Source organism: Ranitomeya imitator, chromosome 9, assembly GCF_032444005.1.
Source record: "Ranitomeya imitator isolate aRanImi1 chromosome 9, aRanImi1.pri, whole genome shotgun sequence".
Taxonomy (NCBI): Eukaryota; Metazoa; Chordata; class Amphibia; order Anura; family Dendrobatidae; genus Ranitomeya; species Ranitomeya imitator.
This window is the reverse complement of record NC_091290.1, coordinates 157,443,121-157,460,280: the sequence shown is the minus strand read 5'-3', so window position 1 is coordinate 157,460,280 and position 17,160 is coordinate 157,443,121.

Below are 17,160 nucleotides of genomic sequence, written 5' to 3'. Positions count from 1 at the left end.
CAAGCAGAATGTTATGTACCAGCTTCTCAGCACGTGACTTGGGGTTGCACCTGCAAGGGTTAATCTATCTCCTCTCACTCAGTCCAACATTCAACCTCTGTTCTATGCTGCAATGGGAGCATAAATCACACACCAACCCAGGCCACACACCCGCTCATACACGCTGCCACCACTCACTGAACACACGGGCGATGAGTCCTGGAAATATTACTACTATTGACTGCCAATCAGCAGGGTCACACACTCTAAGGCTATGGATTCTTTAAAGCATACAAGGTTAAAACTTATTAAAGTTTTAAGCTTTAATAGAAAAGGTACTTACAATAAAAGATTTAAAAATATGGAAATAAAAAGTGACATACAAATATGCAAAAGTTATAAAAATAAAGGGAGAAAACTTACAGAAATATTCAAACTTTGCAGTCCGACATCACATCAGCTTGGCTGCCCCTCAATCTGTGAACAGGTTTCTTAGTGAAAAGGCCTAATTTATTGAGTCAACCTGGAGGTCAAATTTGTAGACCAGCCTCTCATGCTAATATTCTAATCCTTTTGTTTCCGTTTGTGGCTGGATCTTGGCTATTTTACCAATTAATACAATACTTGTCTTTGAAGACTCTTCGTAATCTTTCTTTCTCAAAGTAAATATGCAGTGTAAGGCTGCAATTTGGCGTCTTCCCATCAAAGGCACTAGGAGGTGTGAAGTGTTTTGAATTCTGTGTGTGTTCTCAGGACATTCCCCCTGGGGTGACTGGAGACCAGGAGACTGCCTGCTCAGGATAACATAGGTCATGACCTTTGTGAGAGCTGCAGTCTCAGGACAGATGTTAATTTACTGCTGGTCACACATATACATATTTCACTACACAGAAGATTCTATGTCTCATTGAATGGATAGTTAAAATCCCCCATTATAAGATCCCTAGTACTGTTTGCTGCCTTTTTAATTTGTTGTAGCATTTCATCCTCTACCTCTTCAGCTATATTAGGAGGCTTGTAGCAAACTCCAATTAGCAGCTTTCCATCCATTATTACCGCCCCCTGTACATTTACCCATAGTGCCTCTACATTGCTGTACCTCCCCCAATGTCTTCATTGAGCAAAGGTTTTAATGTGGATTTTATGCAGATGCACACCCCTCCACCTTTTCTAGCTTTCCTGTCCTTTCTAAATGTAGTGTACCTCTAGATTTGTTACCCAGTCATGGCTCTTGTCAAGCCAAATTTCCGTAATGCCTACCACATCGTATTCTGTGACCGTTCATCAAGAGTCTCCAGCTCATCCATTTTGTTTGCTAGACTTCTTGCATTTGCCAGCAGACATTATTAGCACATTTTTTACTCCTATTCAGCTCCCTGCTTTCGTTACATGTCACAGCCCCCCTAAATCTTCATTTACCCCTACTGCCTCCCCTATCTATCCACTTATTAGAACAACTACCCTCCCCCCAGATCCTAGTTATAAAGCTCCTCCATCCATCTTACCATTTTCCTCCAAGCATATCTGCACCTTCCCCATTGAGGCGCAGCCCGTCCCTACCGTAGAGCCTGTAGACGACAGAGAAATCAGCCCAGTTCTCTAAGAACCCAAATCCTTCCTGCACCAGTTTCTAAGCCACTTATTTATCTCCCTAAGCTCCTGCTGCCCATCTAGTGACGCTCGTCGTGGCACTGGCAATATTTCTGAAAACACCACCATTGAGGTCCTGGTCTTCAGCATCTCCCCTAGTTCCCTAAAATCTTTAAGGACCTTCCACCTCCCTCTATCTTTGTCATTGGTACCGATGTGTACCCTGACCGCTGGGTTTTCCCCAGCCCCACCCAGCAATCTATCTGATCTGCTATAGATCGAACACGGGCACCCGGCAGACAACACACTGTTTCGGCATTAACGGTCTCGGTGGCAGAGGACCCTGCCTGTCCGCCTAATAATAGAGTCCCCTACCACCATCTGTCTGGCCTTTGCTGCACTCCTATTTTCTCCTTCCTACAGCAGTCGTTTTCCTGGTTGCTAGGAACAATGTCCTGCTGCAGTGATTGCATTCCTAATATCAGCCAGACAAACATAGTTACCAGGTTGTGCTATATAAGGACTGAGCTCCCTGGCCATTTTCCCCCTACCCCTTCTTGTAACATTTACCCAGCTGCTTAATTTTCTTTCCTGATCTTCCCCACATCCACCCTCCTCCATATCACTGGCCCCAGCCAGCACAAGCTCAGTAAGCTCCCAACTCCTCTCCAGGTTTGCAATGCTCCCGGGTGATGCCAGCTGCACATTTAGATCCAATACCTGGGCTTCCAAACATCGAGTGCAGACATATTCACCCTCAAACGGCTGTTCAAGGAATACATACAGTACAGACCAAAAGTTTGGACACACCTTCTCATTTAAAGATTTTTCTGTATTTTCATGACTATGAAAATTGTACATTCACACTGAAGGCATCAAAACTATGAATTAACACATGTGGAATTCTATACTTAGCAAAAACGTGTGAAACAACTGAAATGTCTTATATTCTAGGTTCTTCAAAGTAGCCACCTTTTGCTTTGATGACTGCTTTGCACACTCTTGGCATTCTCTTGATGAGCTTCAAGAGGTAGTCACCGGGAATGGTCTTCCAACAATCTTGAAGGAGTTCCCAGAGATGCTTAGCACTTGTTGGCCCTTTTGCCTTCACTCTGTGGTCCAGCTCACCCCAAACCATCTCGATTGGGTTCAGGTCTGGTGACTGTGGAGGCCAGGTCATCTGGGGTAGCACCCCATCACTCCCCTTCTTGGTCAAATAGCCCTTACACAGCCTGGAGGTGTGTTTGGGGTCATTGTCCTGTTGAAAAATAAATGATGGTCCAACTAAACACAAACTGGATGGAATAGCATGCCGCTGCAAGATGTTGTGGTAGCCATGCTGGTTCAGTATGCCTTCAATTTTGAATAAATCCCCAACAGTGTCACCAGCAAAGCCCCCCCACACCATCACACCTCCTCCTCCATGCTTCACGGTGGGAACCAGGCATGTAGAGTCCATCCGTTCACCTTTTCTGCGTCGCACAAAGACACGGTGGTTGGAACCAAAGATCTCAAATTTGGACTCATCAGACCAAAGCTCAGATTTCCACTGGTTTAATGTCCATTCCTTGTGTTCTTTAGCCCAAACAAGTCTCTTCTGCTTGTTGCCTGTCCTTAGCAGTGGTTTCCTAGCAGCTATTTTACCATGAAGGCCTGCTGCACAAAGTCTCCTCTTAACATTTGTTGTAGAGTTCTGTCTGCTGCTAGAACTCTGGGTGGCATTGAGCTGGTCTCTAATCTGAGCTGCTGTTAACCTGCGATTTCTGAGGCTGGTGACTCGGATAAACTTATCCTCAGAAGCAGAGGTGACTCTTGGTCTTCCTTTCCTGGGGCGGTCCTCATGTGAGCCAGTTTCTTTGTAGTGCTTGATGGTTTTTGCCACTGCACTTGGGCACTCTTTCAAAGTTTTCCCAATTTTTCGGACTGACTGACCTTCATTTCTTAAAGTAATGATGGCCACTCGGTTTTCTTTACTTAGCTGCTTTTTTCTTGCCATGATACAAATTCTAACAGTCTATTCAGTAGGACTATCAGCTGTGTATCCACCAGACTTCTGCTCAACACAACTGATGGTCCCAACCCCATTTATAAGGCAAGAAATCCCACTTATTAAACCTGACAGGGCACACCTGTGAGGTGAAAACCATTCCCGGTGACTACCTCTTGGAGCTCATCAAGAGAATGCAAAGAGTGTGCAAAGCAGTCATCAAAGGAAAAGGTGGCTACTTTGAAGAACCTAGAATATTAGACAATTTCAGTTGTTTCACACTTTTTTGTTAAGTATATAATTCCACATGTGTTAATTCATAGTTTTGTTGCATTCAGTGTGAATTTACAATTTCCATAGTCCTGAAAATACAGAAAAATCTTTAAATCAGAAGGTGTGTCCAAACTTTTGGTCTGTACTGTACATCTCACAAGATGCACACCTGCTGGCATTCTCCAAGGAGCACATATCCAATGGGGATAAACCGTACAGATAAAAGCAGAAACAAATAACCAACTGAAGCTAGTAAGGAAAACACCACACTATGCTCTTGTGTTAAACTAAGAAATTGCGTTTGACTATGGACTTCTCTGCAGCCTCAGATAACCTGCTGTATACAGATCAGACACCTCATACATTGTGACTGCTCATATACATGCATATATCATAATCATTTACTTATGTGAAATTTTAGTTTCCTGGCAGAACAGCAATGGGCTAAGTTGAAGAACACAAAAGCAGAAGTAAATAATGCAGGACAGGTGATCGCAGTTTCATCTATATACTCCTACCAGCGCCCCTCCTTCCCTTTGCCTAGTTATCACACATATTCAAGAGTCCGTAGGCCAAGAAAACTGTAGAAAAAACGCAACTTTATATGGATGAAAAATTTGTGCTTTGGACTAAAGGAAAAAGAATATACAAGAAATTACGCGTTCCTTGTCATCCTACAGAAGCAGCCTCAACGGGAATATAGCAATTAAGCATCCTTAGGTGGGAACTGTTAGCCACGGACAGTAGAAATGCTGTGTCAAAGGCTGACTCTCCAGAACCTCAGATATCCAGCCTATGATGTTTCACGAAGGCAAGGCCCAAACTCCAAGGGGCTGTGCTGCAGATCTGCTCAATATATCTACAGCTTCTGTCCGCACATGACGCGGACATAGCCCTAGTTGAGTGGACTTTTATAGCCTGTGCAGCTTGAAGGCCTGCTTGCTCATAGCAAATAGTAATATAATAATAATAATAATAATTTTTATTTATATAGCGCCAACATATTCCGCAGCGCTTTACAAATTATAGAGGGGACTTGTACATACAATAGACATTACAGCATAACAGAAATACAGTTCAAAACAGATATCAAGAGGAGTGAGGGCCCTGCTCGTAAGCTTACAAACTATGAGGAAAAGGGGAGACACGAGAGGTGGATGGTAACAATTGCTATAGTTATTCAGACCAGCCATAGTGTAAGGCTTGGGTGTTCATGTAAAGCTGCAGTAATAGTCTGCCTCAACCATCTGAATAAGGAGACATTTGATACCTTCTGATTAGGGTTGATCAAATAGCTTTGGATAAGAGCTTATCCGAATAGCTGCCTTGGTAACCTGGAGCGCTCCCGATAATCAGCTGTTGGGATAATCAGACTGTATGACAGTCACAACATATGCATAGAGCGCCCATCACACAGGCTCCACACACGCAGCTGCAGCGCCGAACAGCTGATTATCGGGAGCGCTCCAGGTTACCAAGGCAGCTCTTATCGGGAGCGCTCCAGGTTACCAAGGCAGCTCTTATCGGGAGCGCTCCAGGTTACCAAGGCAGCTCTTATCGGGAGCGCTCCAGGTTACCAAGGCAGCTCTTATCAGAAGCTATTCGATCATCCCTACTTCTGACCCGTGTCCTTCTCTGAGAAGGAAAGGAAGAGATGTTCTGACTTCCTGTACAGTTTTGTGCAACTCGTACAGAGCCCTGCTAACTTTCAAGGAATGCAGGATTCTATCTGTGTAGGGTTAGGGTTCCAGATAAAAAACAGGCAACTCTGTCTTGGTTTACATTCAAGAAAGAAGTCACTATAGGGATAAAAGGTAGCATTCTTAACACGACTTAATATTGTAAAAATATAGGATAAGACTCTTTGGAAGCCAGAGTCTGGATCTCACTTAGGAAACCAGACCTTGAGGGACATATATATAAAGTATCTGCCGACTTCAGGAGTTGAAAAAGAGCCTTACAATGTTGGTCCAACATAAGGCACAGATCCCATATAGAAAGCCAAATTCTTGAGACCACTTTCATAAACCTCTGGATAAGTGGTTCCTGGGACAATTTTTTTCTTCAGTACTGACAACGGGGCAGATATCTGGACTGACCTTTGTCAAAACCTTTCTGAAAGGTAGGAGAATTAGAGGACACCTGGTTCTTGATGGACCAAGCCAAAAAATCCTTCCTGATCCCACAATGTCTTGGTGCTACTGCCCACACCTCTGGAATGGAGGGCACTAACTACAGCCTCTCATATCCCCATCTTATCTTAAAGGAAGCAACCAGTCTCCAAGCTGTAAGGTGCAGGTGGTTTACACAACGACAACACAGGCTGTCCTGAGTTACCAGATGAGAGATGATGGGAAGTCTCCAATGCATTCCCCTGCTCACAGCCATCAGATGTGTGAACCATGCCCTTTTGAGCCAATGCTGGCATATAATTTTCACTGAGCCCTGTTCTCTCGATCTTCTACAGGACTATGAATCATCAGTGTAAGCGGACACACAAATGGTATCATTGGATGATCCCACAGGAGTCATTAAAACGAATCTCTACGCACGGACAGGAGATCTGTGCCTGGACACCTTGGGCAACTTTGCCCTGTATCCAGGAAATGAGGTTACGACACTGCTTGCCTCCCGATCACATGATGATACACAATGGCAATAGCTTCGCCCCAGGAAACACCGTATCTTCCTCTCATCCGGTCACCTGAGGGGAGTAAGTCACAGTGGTGATATCCCGGTAATACGTAACATGGAAATAACGTTGCACCACATCCTTCTTCACTGGATCATGTGACAAGTTTGCCACGGCAACGGCATAATCATCCACACGGCATCGGAGGCCGTGGTAATTATCAATAATCAGGTACACACGGAACATCTGAGACGTACAATAATTTAACTTATTCTCCGTGGAGAATTAACTTCTTAATAGCCTCAGATAATATTAAATCCCAACTTAACGACCTTCTCCAGGAATTTTTTGATATCAATAGTACCCCTGACATATCCCCGACCACAGTGTGGTGCGCCCACAAGGCCTATATAAGAGGGCGGCTAATACAGATAGCAGCGCAACACAAAAAACTGAGAATGCGACAAACAGAAGAGCTCAATAAAAATATAGCAACATTGGAAAACATCCATAAACATAGTCCCATCACCCACGGTATATAGAAAACTACAAAAGGCAAGATACGAACTATATCAGCTATTCCAATATAAATATGAGCATAATTTGAGGCAGAATAAAGCAAAATATTATTGGCAGGGGAATAAAGCGAGTAAAATACTTGCCAATAAGATTAAAGCGAGATTAACAAAGCAAAAAATAGCTCACATACAAGATGATCAAAAGAAAAAAATATACAACCCTAAAGAAATTGCGAATACTTTCACAAGATATTACTCCTCACTCTATAATCTCAAGACCGACAACCTTATCCCACAACCCAATGCTGAGCTAATTAATAATTTCCTGAATAGCATATCTTTACCCCAAATCCCAGAGGATAAATTGATGGCAATAAATCAACCTATAAGCCAAAAAGAAATCCAACAAACCATTCAGGCAACAAAAAATAATAAATCCCCAGGACCGGATGGTATAACTAATGAATACTTGAAGTTATTCAACCAAATATTGTCCCCACATCTATTATTAGTCTTCCAAAATATATTTGAAACGGGCAAAATACGAGAAGAAATGTTACAAGCGACTATAGTCCCCCTCCCAAGCCAGAAAAAACGCCCGATCATCCAAGTAATTTCAGGCCAATATCCCTTCTAAATACTGACCTCAAGCTGTACTCCAAAATCCTAGCAAATAGACTGTCCGATGTAATCCCTTCCCTGGTGCACAGAGACCAGGTTGGATTTATCAAATCTAGACAGACATTGGACGGCACCAGACGAATGATTGACCTCATCCATGTGGCGGGGGGACCGGACACCTTCTCTGCTCCTATCCCTGGACAGCACCAGACGAATGATTGACCTCATCCATGTGGCGGGGAGGGACCGGACGCCTTCTCTGCTCCTATCCCTGGACAGCACCAGACGAATGATTGACCTCATCCATGTGGCGGGGAGGGACCGGACGCCTTCTCTGCTTCAAGCCCTGGACGGCACCAGACGAATGATTGACCTCATCCATGTGGCGGGGAGGGACCGGACACCTTCTCTGCTCCTATCCCTGGACGGCACCAGACGAATGATTGACCTCATCCATGTGGCGGGGAGGGACCGGACACCTTCTCTGCTCCTATCCCTGGACGGCACCAGACGAATGATTGACCTCATCCATGTGGCGGGGAGGGACCGGACACCTTCTCTGCTCCTATCCCTGGATGGCACCAGACGAATGATTGACCTCATCCATGTGGCGGGGAGGGACCGGACACCTTCTCTGCTCCTATCCCTGGACGGCACCAGACGAATGATTGACCTCATCCATGTGGCGGGGAGGGACCGGACACCTTCTCTGCTCCTATCCCTGGATGGCACCAGACGAATGATTGACCTCATCCATGTGGCGGGGAGGGACCGGACACCTTCTCTGCTCCTATCCCTGGATGGCACGAGACAAATGATTGACCTCATCCATGTGGCGGGGGGACCGGACGCCTCCTCTGCTCCTATCCCTGGATGGCACCAGACGAATGATTGACCTCATCCATGTGGCGGGGGGACCGGACGCCTTCTCTGCTCCTATCCCTGGATGGCACGAGACAAATGATTGACCTCATCCATGTGGCGGGGGGACCGGACGCCTCCTCTGCTCCTATCCCTGGATGGCACCAGACGAATGATTGACCTCATCCATGTGGCGGGGGGGACTGGACGCCTTCTCTGCTCCTATCCCTGGATGGCACCAGACGAGTGATTGACCTCATCCATGTGGTGGGGGGGGGGGGGACCGGACGCCTTCTCTGCTCCTATCCCTGGATGGCACGAGACAAATGATTGACCTCATCCATGTGGCGGGGGGGGGGGGGGGGGGCCCGGACGCCTTCTCTGCTCCTATCCCTGCATGGCACAAGATGAATGATAGACCTCATCCATGTGGCGGGGGGAACGGACGCCGTCTCTGCTTCTATCCCTGGACGCAGAGAAGGCATTCGATCGGGTGCATTGGGGATACCTGTTTGAGGTTCTGGCCAGATTCGGATTTACGGGTAATATTGCTAAAGCAATCACTCTGCTATATTCGCACCCATCAGCGTCGGTTTCTGTCTCTGGAATGATGTCTGACAGGTTTACTATTACTAATGGGACGAGACAGGGGTGTCCGCTATCACCCCTTATATTCGCTTTGGTGATTGAGCCTCTAGCGCAGAAAATTAGAACACACTCGATGATATCAGGAATTCAGGTGAATAAAACGGAAAACAAAATAGGTTTATTTGCTGACGACATCATTCTAGCGTTAACAAACCCGACAGAATCATTACCGGCAGCAATGCAAGTAATCGATTCATATACTAAAATATCATATTATAAGCTGAACGTGTCTAAATGCCAGGTATCACACCTAACCCCATTCATAAACCACACAAAAAACTTTGAGAATAAGTACCCTTTTAAGTGGGAAAATGACCATATTGAGTATTTACTGTAGGTATTCAGCTGATACTCTCAGCAGATAAAATGCTATCATTGAATTATGAGTCTCTAAGGAAGAAAATCCAAACTGACATGTTACGCATGAAGAAACACGAACTATCATGGCTGGGCAGGATTGTGAAAATGTTCATTCTCCCAGACTGTGGAGACCTGGGTGTCGTAACCAGTGCCTTCCCCCCTCCCATCAATCCCGTAATGAAACACACACAGTCCTAGGTGGGTTGAACAGGTCGGTCACAGTTTATTAATTAAATAATCAGAGAAAGGGCAATTACATATCGTAACGAGCGGCTCGCGCCGAGCTCCTGTCCGTGATCGACAGGGGAATTGGCCTAACGAGCGGTTATGACCTTTGCCCTCCTCCGCTTTTTCCGCCACGGAGGATCCTGTGAATTAACTACGCGGGACTCCGACCCCACCCCTCGATGCTAAGGCCTGTTCAACCCCATCCTGTAAACCAGACAGAAAAATATCGAGGCCAATGTCGGTTAGGTGAACTCCGTCCGGTCTTAATTGTGGCGTGTTATCCCCTTGTAGCGGGCGGTGACGGATCACGATACCGCCTCTTCCTCTCACATATTTTCCAATCCGCGCTTTGAATTTCCTTCTTGTCCGCTCTATGGCTTTTTTATCTCTTACTCCTCGCCAGACGGCCCGTGGTGTTATATCCAACCACACCAGTATCATGTTCCTGAATAGACAGCTGAACCGATCCATATCCGTTGTCAACCATTTGTACAATTTGGCCACCTTTTGTTTGCCCAGGTCATTGCCACTCGCGTGTACCACCATTATCACCGGATGTTCCGCCATCCTTGCTATGCCAACCATCTCTTTAACCCTCCGTCACATACAACTGATCTGACAGGCGCTTCTCTTTTACTTTCATTTCTCCTTCCTCACCAGATTGTGAGGAAACCCCCTCCCTCCAGGTAGTCTCCTGTCTCTTGAAGGTTTGTGAAACCTGATATCACAGTTGGATTTCAGAGCTTCAGGGGAGAGGATATAGCTGCACAGATCTCTCAGGCTCATTGTATGTGAATACGTCACATTCAGTAAGGTTGGTATTTTATGTTTTTATTCATCACAATAGTTTATTTAGCTTGTTTTATGAATGTATAACACAAAATGTGAGGATATTTCATAGAAATAAGGGAGATTTTATAAAAGAAAGTGTGCTGCTCAGGCATATACAGTAGTTCCCTAACATATTCCTTCTCTTGCTTCAGATTATCTGCTGAAATGGAGAGGAAAATGTACAATTTATCCAAACAACTTGATGTTGAGGAAGTAACAAACTTGCTGTTAGATGATAGAGACCTCACACTGAATGAGGATTTAGGAGAGGAAAGCGAGATTGATTCTCATGATGAGGTGGAAGAATGTGTCCTGGATTCTGAAACAGAGCAAGATGGTGACAGTAGTGAGGATGAAGAAGTTGGATCATATTATACTGGAAAAGATAAAAATACTAAATGGAACAAGAAGCCATTCCAGAAAAAACGTAGGGAACCTTTAAACATTATTACTCACCTTCCTGCAGTAATAGGAACTGCACGTAATGCAAAAACTGCAGTTGAATGCTGGAACAGTATATTTACAGATGACATTCTGGACTCTATTGTCACATATACCAACCAATATATAGACATTATAAAGGACAAGTACATCTGCAACAGAACCATCAAGCCCACAGATGAAATAGAACTGCGTGCTTTTTTTGGATTACTGTACCTTGCAGGAGCTTATAGGGCAAATAGACAAAGTTTGGAGGAACTTTGGGGTAAAGATGGGGATGGAGTTGAAAAATTTAGCCTTGTTATGTCCATAAACAGATTCAAGATTCTAATTCGTTGCCTTCGGTTTGACGACAGAACTACCCGAACCGAACGCAAAACACATGACCGACTTGCTCCAATTCGTGATATATTTCTAAGATTTGTTGTAAACTGTAAACAAAGTTATTACCCTGGAGAGAATCTCACTATTGACGAAATGCTCCCTGGTTTTCGTGGTAGATGTGCCTTTCGTCAATATATTCCATCAAAGACAAACAAATATGGAATAAAAATGTATGCCCTTGTTGATGCCAGTAAGACCTACACTTACAACCTGGAAGTTTATGCAGGAAAACAACCAGAAGGTCCTTACTGTGTGAGCAACAAACCCATTGATGCTGTAAAAAGACTGGCTGAACCCTTATTTGGATCGGGTCGCAATATTACAGCTGACAATTGGTTTACAAGTTGTGATCTGATTGATTATCTGAAAATTAAGAAGCTGTCATATGTGGGAACTGTAAGAAAAAACAAAAGGGAATTGCCGCCACAGTTTGTAAGTGTGAAAGAGAGACAACAGTACAGCAGTATGTTTGCATTCCATAATGGAAAGGCTTTAGTTTCCTATGTACCACATGCCAAAAAAAATCGTACTTCTTCTATCAACACTTCATGATGATGCTGCCATCGATCCTGGGACTGGGGCAGAAAAAAAACCGGAGATAATTACATTTTACAATGCCACCAAAGGGGGTGTGGATACAGCAGATCAGATGTGCTCCACTTTCAACGTCAGCAGAAACATCAAACGCTGGCCAATGGTCATATTTTTTGCTATGTTGAATTTGGGTGGTATAAATTCACAAGTAATTTATCTTGAAAACAAGCTTGAACCACTCCGTAGACGATTGTATCTGAAAAAATTGGCCCATGAACTAGTACTTGGAGAGCTACGCAGGAGAAGCATGAAAACAATCGGTATCCCCTCTCGCCTTCAAGTTCAGCTCAAAAGGTTCCGCCCAGAAGATGATGGTGAAAAGTCACCATCTGCACCACCTCACAAAAGGAGATGTACCACCTGCCAAACGGAAAGCGGAACCAGAAGGCTTTCAAATTATGAATGTCTCAAATGTCATAAAGCAATTTGCCTGACACATGCAAAAATGGTGTGTAATTCTTGCTATTTGCTCTGCAAGTGTGACTTTTCTGGGGAAACCTCAGCATCTACTTCTGATTGAATATGTTTTTAATAGTACTTAAGGTACCTTAAAATTAAGTTTGTGTTCAAAAATTTTCTTTGTACATTTTTTTGAGAGAGTCGAACTGGGGACTATTTGGCGGTGAGTTTTGAAAAGTTTGTATTTCATAGTTATTAGTTTTATGTTAAGTAAATGTTTTTTTTTTGCAACTGATTATGTGTAGTCTCTTTTATTACATCCCTATGAAGGTCACTGATCACTTTTAGAGCACTGAAATTGCAAACATTAGATATTATAGGTATTTTTCCAGCAGGCGCCTGACAGGCACATTGTATGTGAACTCGTTAGTCCGAATATTGTATGTGACGGAGGGTTTAACACCTGTTTCCACTGGAGGCCTCTGATACCCCTCCAGTTTACTTTTATGCCCGGGAGGTAAAGATTTGTTCCTCCTGGCCGCAGTTTGGCCCTCTTTTCGGCCCAGTAAACGTAAGAATCTCCTACAACCCAAACTTCAACCCCTGTAAGAGACAACACATGTTAATTAAGCAAGTCAGGTCTTATGTATCTGGCGAAGCATGCGGACTTCCAACGACCCCTTCTCTGCACCTCGGCCTCTGACACTCCTGCCCTAGCCGCTTCCGTGGCCGCCCCTATCCTGAACGAATGTGTCCCGTACTCTTTTGGATTTGCACCGGTTTTTTCCAAGCATAGCTTGAACATTGCCTGGAATTGGTACTTGGTCAGAGGGGACCCGTCTGTATGAGTGAAGAAAAATCTACCAGCGTGTCTTATCACGGCGTATCTTCTAACCATTTTTAGCGGGCAAGCTGGGCCCTCTGTGGAGTTAACGAGGACCCATGTACCCCTACCGGTGGGATCGCATTTGGATTTTCTAACCCTGATGCGCAGGGCGTCGCTGCATATTACCATGTCCTCATTAATTAGGCCTCCTTCCGACGCGTTTTTTGCCTGCGGTAGCAATTCCCTGATACGCAGTGCTCCGAAAAAGACGGTCGCAAAAGCTGCCGATAAGAGGGCTGCCTCATATTGCGATGAGCAGACCGACGGGGATATAGCAATCAGGTCCTGCAATAGTCTCAGAGAAATGGGGCGGCGACATTCTTGGCTCGGCTGAAGCCTTTTCCAAACTTTTATGGCTTGTCTTATGCAGAAGGACTTAGTTATGTCTACCCATCCCAATAATTGAAAGAAAAATGCTAGCCCCGATAATTTCCGTTGTGCTGAGGTGCCCGACGCCCCATCTTCTCTCATCCGCATTAGAAAATCAGTCGTCACCGCGCTTCGTGCTTGATCGCATTTATCGACTGGCCTACCCCGAATTAGTGAGCACCACTCCTCCCAAGCCTTACCATACACCTGCCAGGTAGCTGGCGAAACGGAGGCCCGGATTAAGGGCATCAATGATTGGCCACTGTATCCCACAGGGACAGTGGACACAGAATACCCAGGGGTTGCGCGTTGGGCTGCTGGATTCTGAAATCCTGCCAATTGGAAAATAACAATGGGTTAATGATATTCTCGTCAACCTCCGCCACCACGGTGGCTCTACACCAAATATGGTTTTCTAGGCATAACAGCGCAAGCCGTCGCAAAAGAGCAAGTATGGGCAAGGATGAAGACGACATGTGATTTAAACTCTTCGCTGTTTTCGTATTTTTAGTTTGGAAACGAATGTTCATGTTCCTCAACTGATCGGCCCATATCTCCAACGCTGCTACTACCGCAAACAATTCCCATAGGGCCGGGTCTTGCCCCCACTTTGTTGTCATCCATCTCTCTGGCCAACCAGATTTGCACCATTGGTTTTTATAGATTGCTGCGAAACCCTCTTTTTTGTTCCATCCTAATGTCAGCCCTAATTCCTTGCTAGTGGTCTCTCTAGCCATGACGCACGTGTGACCGTTGTATGATTGTAGGAACGTCTGCCATACAAGCAGATCAGCTTTTAGCGAACGAGTGAGCCTAATTCTGTGGCCGGGCTGAGAAGCGCCTCTTGTTGCCAGAGATAGTCTGCGCGAGAATGCTCTGCCAGCCGGCATTACGCGGCAGGCGAACGTCAGTAGACCCAATAACGCCTGCATTTGCTGTAGGGTTACCTTTTTAACTTCGCGGAAGCCTTTCAACATTTGCAGGGTTTTTAGTATTTTATCCTCTGGTAAGCGGAACACCATCATGTTGGTATCTATTTCAATGCCCAGAAAGGGCAATACATTACATGGACCCTCCGTTTTCTCCGGTGACAATGGCACGCCGAATTTGAGAGAGATGGATTTGAATTTTTCTAGTAGATCGAAGCAGAGTTTAGAATTTCTGGGGCCGACGAACAGGAAATCATCGAGGTAGTGAATTAGGGATTTACTGCCCGTCTCGTACCGAACTACCCAATCTAGGAAGGTGCTGAACAGCTCAAAATAGTGACATGAGATGGAACATCCCATCGGGAGGCACATGTCGAAGTAAATAGTATTGGTCCACTTTGCAGCCCAGAAGGTGGAAACATTCGGGGTGCACGGGAAGTAAACGGAATGCCGATTCAATGTCGGATTTGGCTAGCAGGGCGCCGGTCCCGGCTGCCCGCACTAATTCAACCGCCTTATCAAAAGACGCGTATGAGACAGAAGCTTCTTCTGGGGTGATTGCGTCGTTAACCGAATCGCCCTTTGGGTGGGATAAATGATGGATTAGGCGGTATTTACCGGGTTCCTTTTTTGGTATAATGCCCAACGGTGATATTTTAATGTTTTTGAAGGGGAGCGATGTAAAGGGGCCTGCTACCCTACCCAATTCTACCTCCTTTCCAATTTATTGCCTAAGAATTTTGGGGAATTCGCGAGCTGATTTAAGGTTATCGGGTTATAGGGTTGGCGTTCTTGTTAGCCTAAAGGGTATAAAGAACCCGTCGGTGAATCCCGCCTGCAGCTGCTGAGCCGCTTTCTTATTGGGGTAGAGCTTTAGCCAGGGGGCCATCGCGGTTACGCTCACTGGGGTTCTGCCTTGTAGGCCCTTTGTATGCCTGACGAGTGCACCTTGATGCTTGGTGTCCCCCCCCCGCAAGCGGAGCATTCGTGTCTGAATTTGCATAGCGCGTGGAAACGGCAGTTTCCCTCGTTATATAGCCAGCAGGCCCCGGGTTTTCGCACGACCACTGAGTTCTGACCTGCGGCTCCGGAGTAATGAGTGGTCGTGGCTGAAAAGGGGGGCTGCTTTTGAGACAACATCATACGCAACCACACGTCTGTCGCTTTTACCCCCCAGCCTAGATCGGGCTGTAGGGCCAGACGCCTGCGGAACTCCTCGTCGTACCGTCGCCAGGCTGAACCGCCGTGCGACTTGTACGAACTATATATCATGTCCTGATATATAAACAATTCCGAGCAGCGTTACGGATGTTTCTGGCCCATAATACAGCCCAATACTGCGAAGGCCTGGAGCCAATTATTCATGGTTAGAGCAATTTTCGATCTCCCCCTATCAAAACCCCTATCGTTAGCTCTATCCACCGTTTGTTGGTCGGCTGATAACAGCGACCATATATCTATGTAATCGTTGCTCCATATCTTCAGTCTAGTTTCCTGATCTACTTGAGCGCCTAGCGGGCTGATCCCGCAGAAGAAGGCATCTTTGTGTAGGTTAGCGGATTGTGGTGTTGTGTTGTTCACCACATTTCCCCTTGCCTGAGAGAATTGTAGGATTATCTCCTTTAACGCTGAAGTTAGCTCCATTTCCTTTACATTAACCCCGTAGCGTAACGTTTCCTCGCTATCCTTGGTACACTCACCGCTGCGTGACTCTGGACGAGTGGACACCGATCCTGGAGGAACCCCCGCAGATGTTGACGGGGGGATGTCGCAGGACGGGGAAACTCTGGCTCCTGCTACAGCGTGGGACTGGCCGATGCACTGAGTATCGTGCGTTGGAGCCCGATTACTACCACATAGTGGCGGATTAATGGCTCTCTCTTCAGCGACTGCGCGGTGGTTGTTGTGGCTGGAAGCCGCGGGGGATTGTTCTCCCCGGCTGAAAGCCCTAGAGGGTGCCCGCGATTTAGAGGACTTGCCACGTGCACGATGACTCCTATCCGGACTTAGCGATACCTCGGACCCCTCGGATGTTGCTGATGACGGCCATCCTGTGGCCCGGGATCTGCGGCGGCTCCTATGGGAGCTGCGTCTGCGGCGGGAGGGGCGTTTAGAGGAGTGGCGGGAACGGTGACGGGAGTTATCAGAGGAAGATTGGGAGGACGTGCGGCTTCCAGGTGTCCTGCTGGGAGTGAAAGAGAAAGTTCCCGGCCGGACACCTGGATTTAACCCCTGTAGGAGTGGCCGTAGGACCCCTCCCCTCTAGTGCCCACTGGCCGGCTGGGGGTCTTCTAATTAGTGCATCACTAAGGTGGGAGTGATGCTAGGGGGGAAATGGCACAGACCACCTTTTCGTCAGCTCTCTGTGTGCTCCCCAGTCAGAGACGCGTACCTTATTCAGTACCGCGTCTGCCACAAATTCTGTATTTGTTCCGCAATCTCCCGTCATATTCCCAATAAAAATAATAAAAGATTCAAGCAATGATTTTAAAATACATTTGGCAAAAGAGAAAACCCAGAGTCCAAGCGGACACGCTTTACATCCCTATGAGTAAGGGTGGCCTAGGGTGCCCCTCTGTGGTCCGTTACTACAGGGCCCCATTATTGGTGGCCTGGGGTGCCCCTCAGTG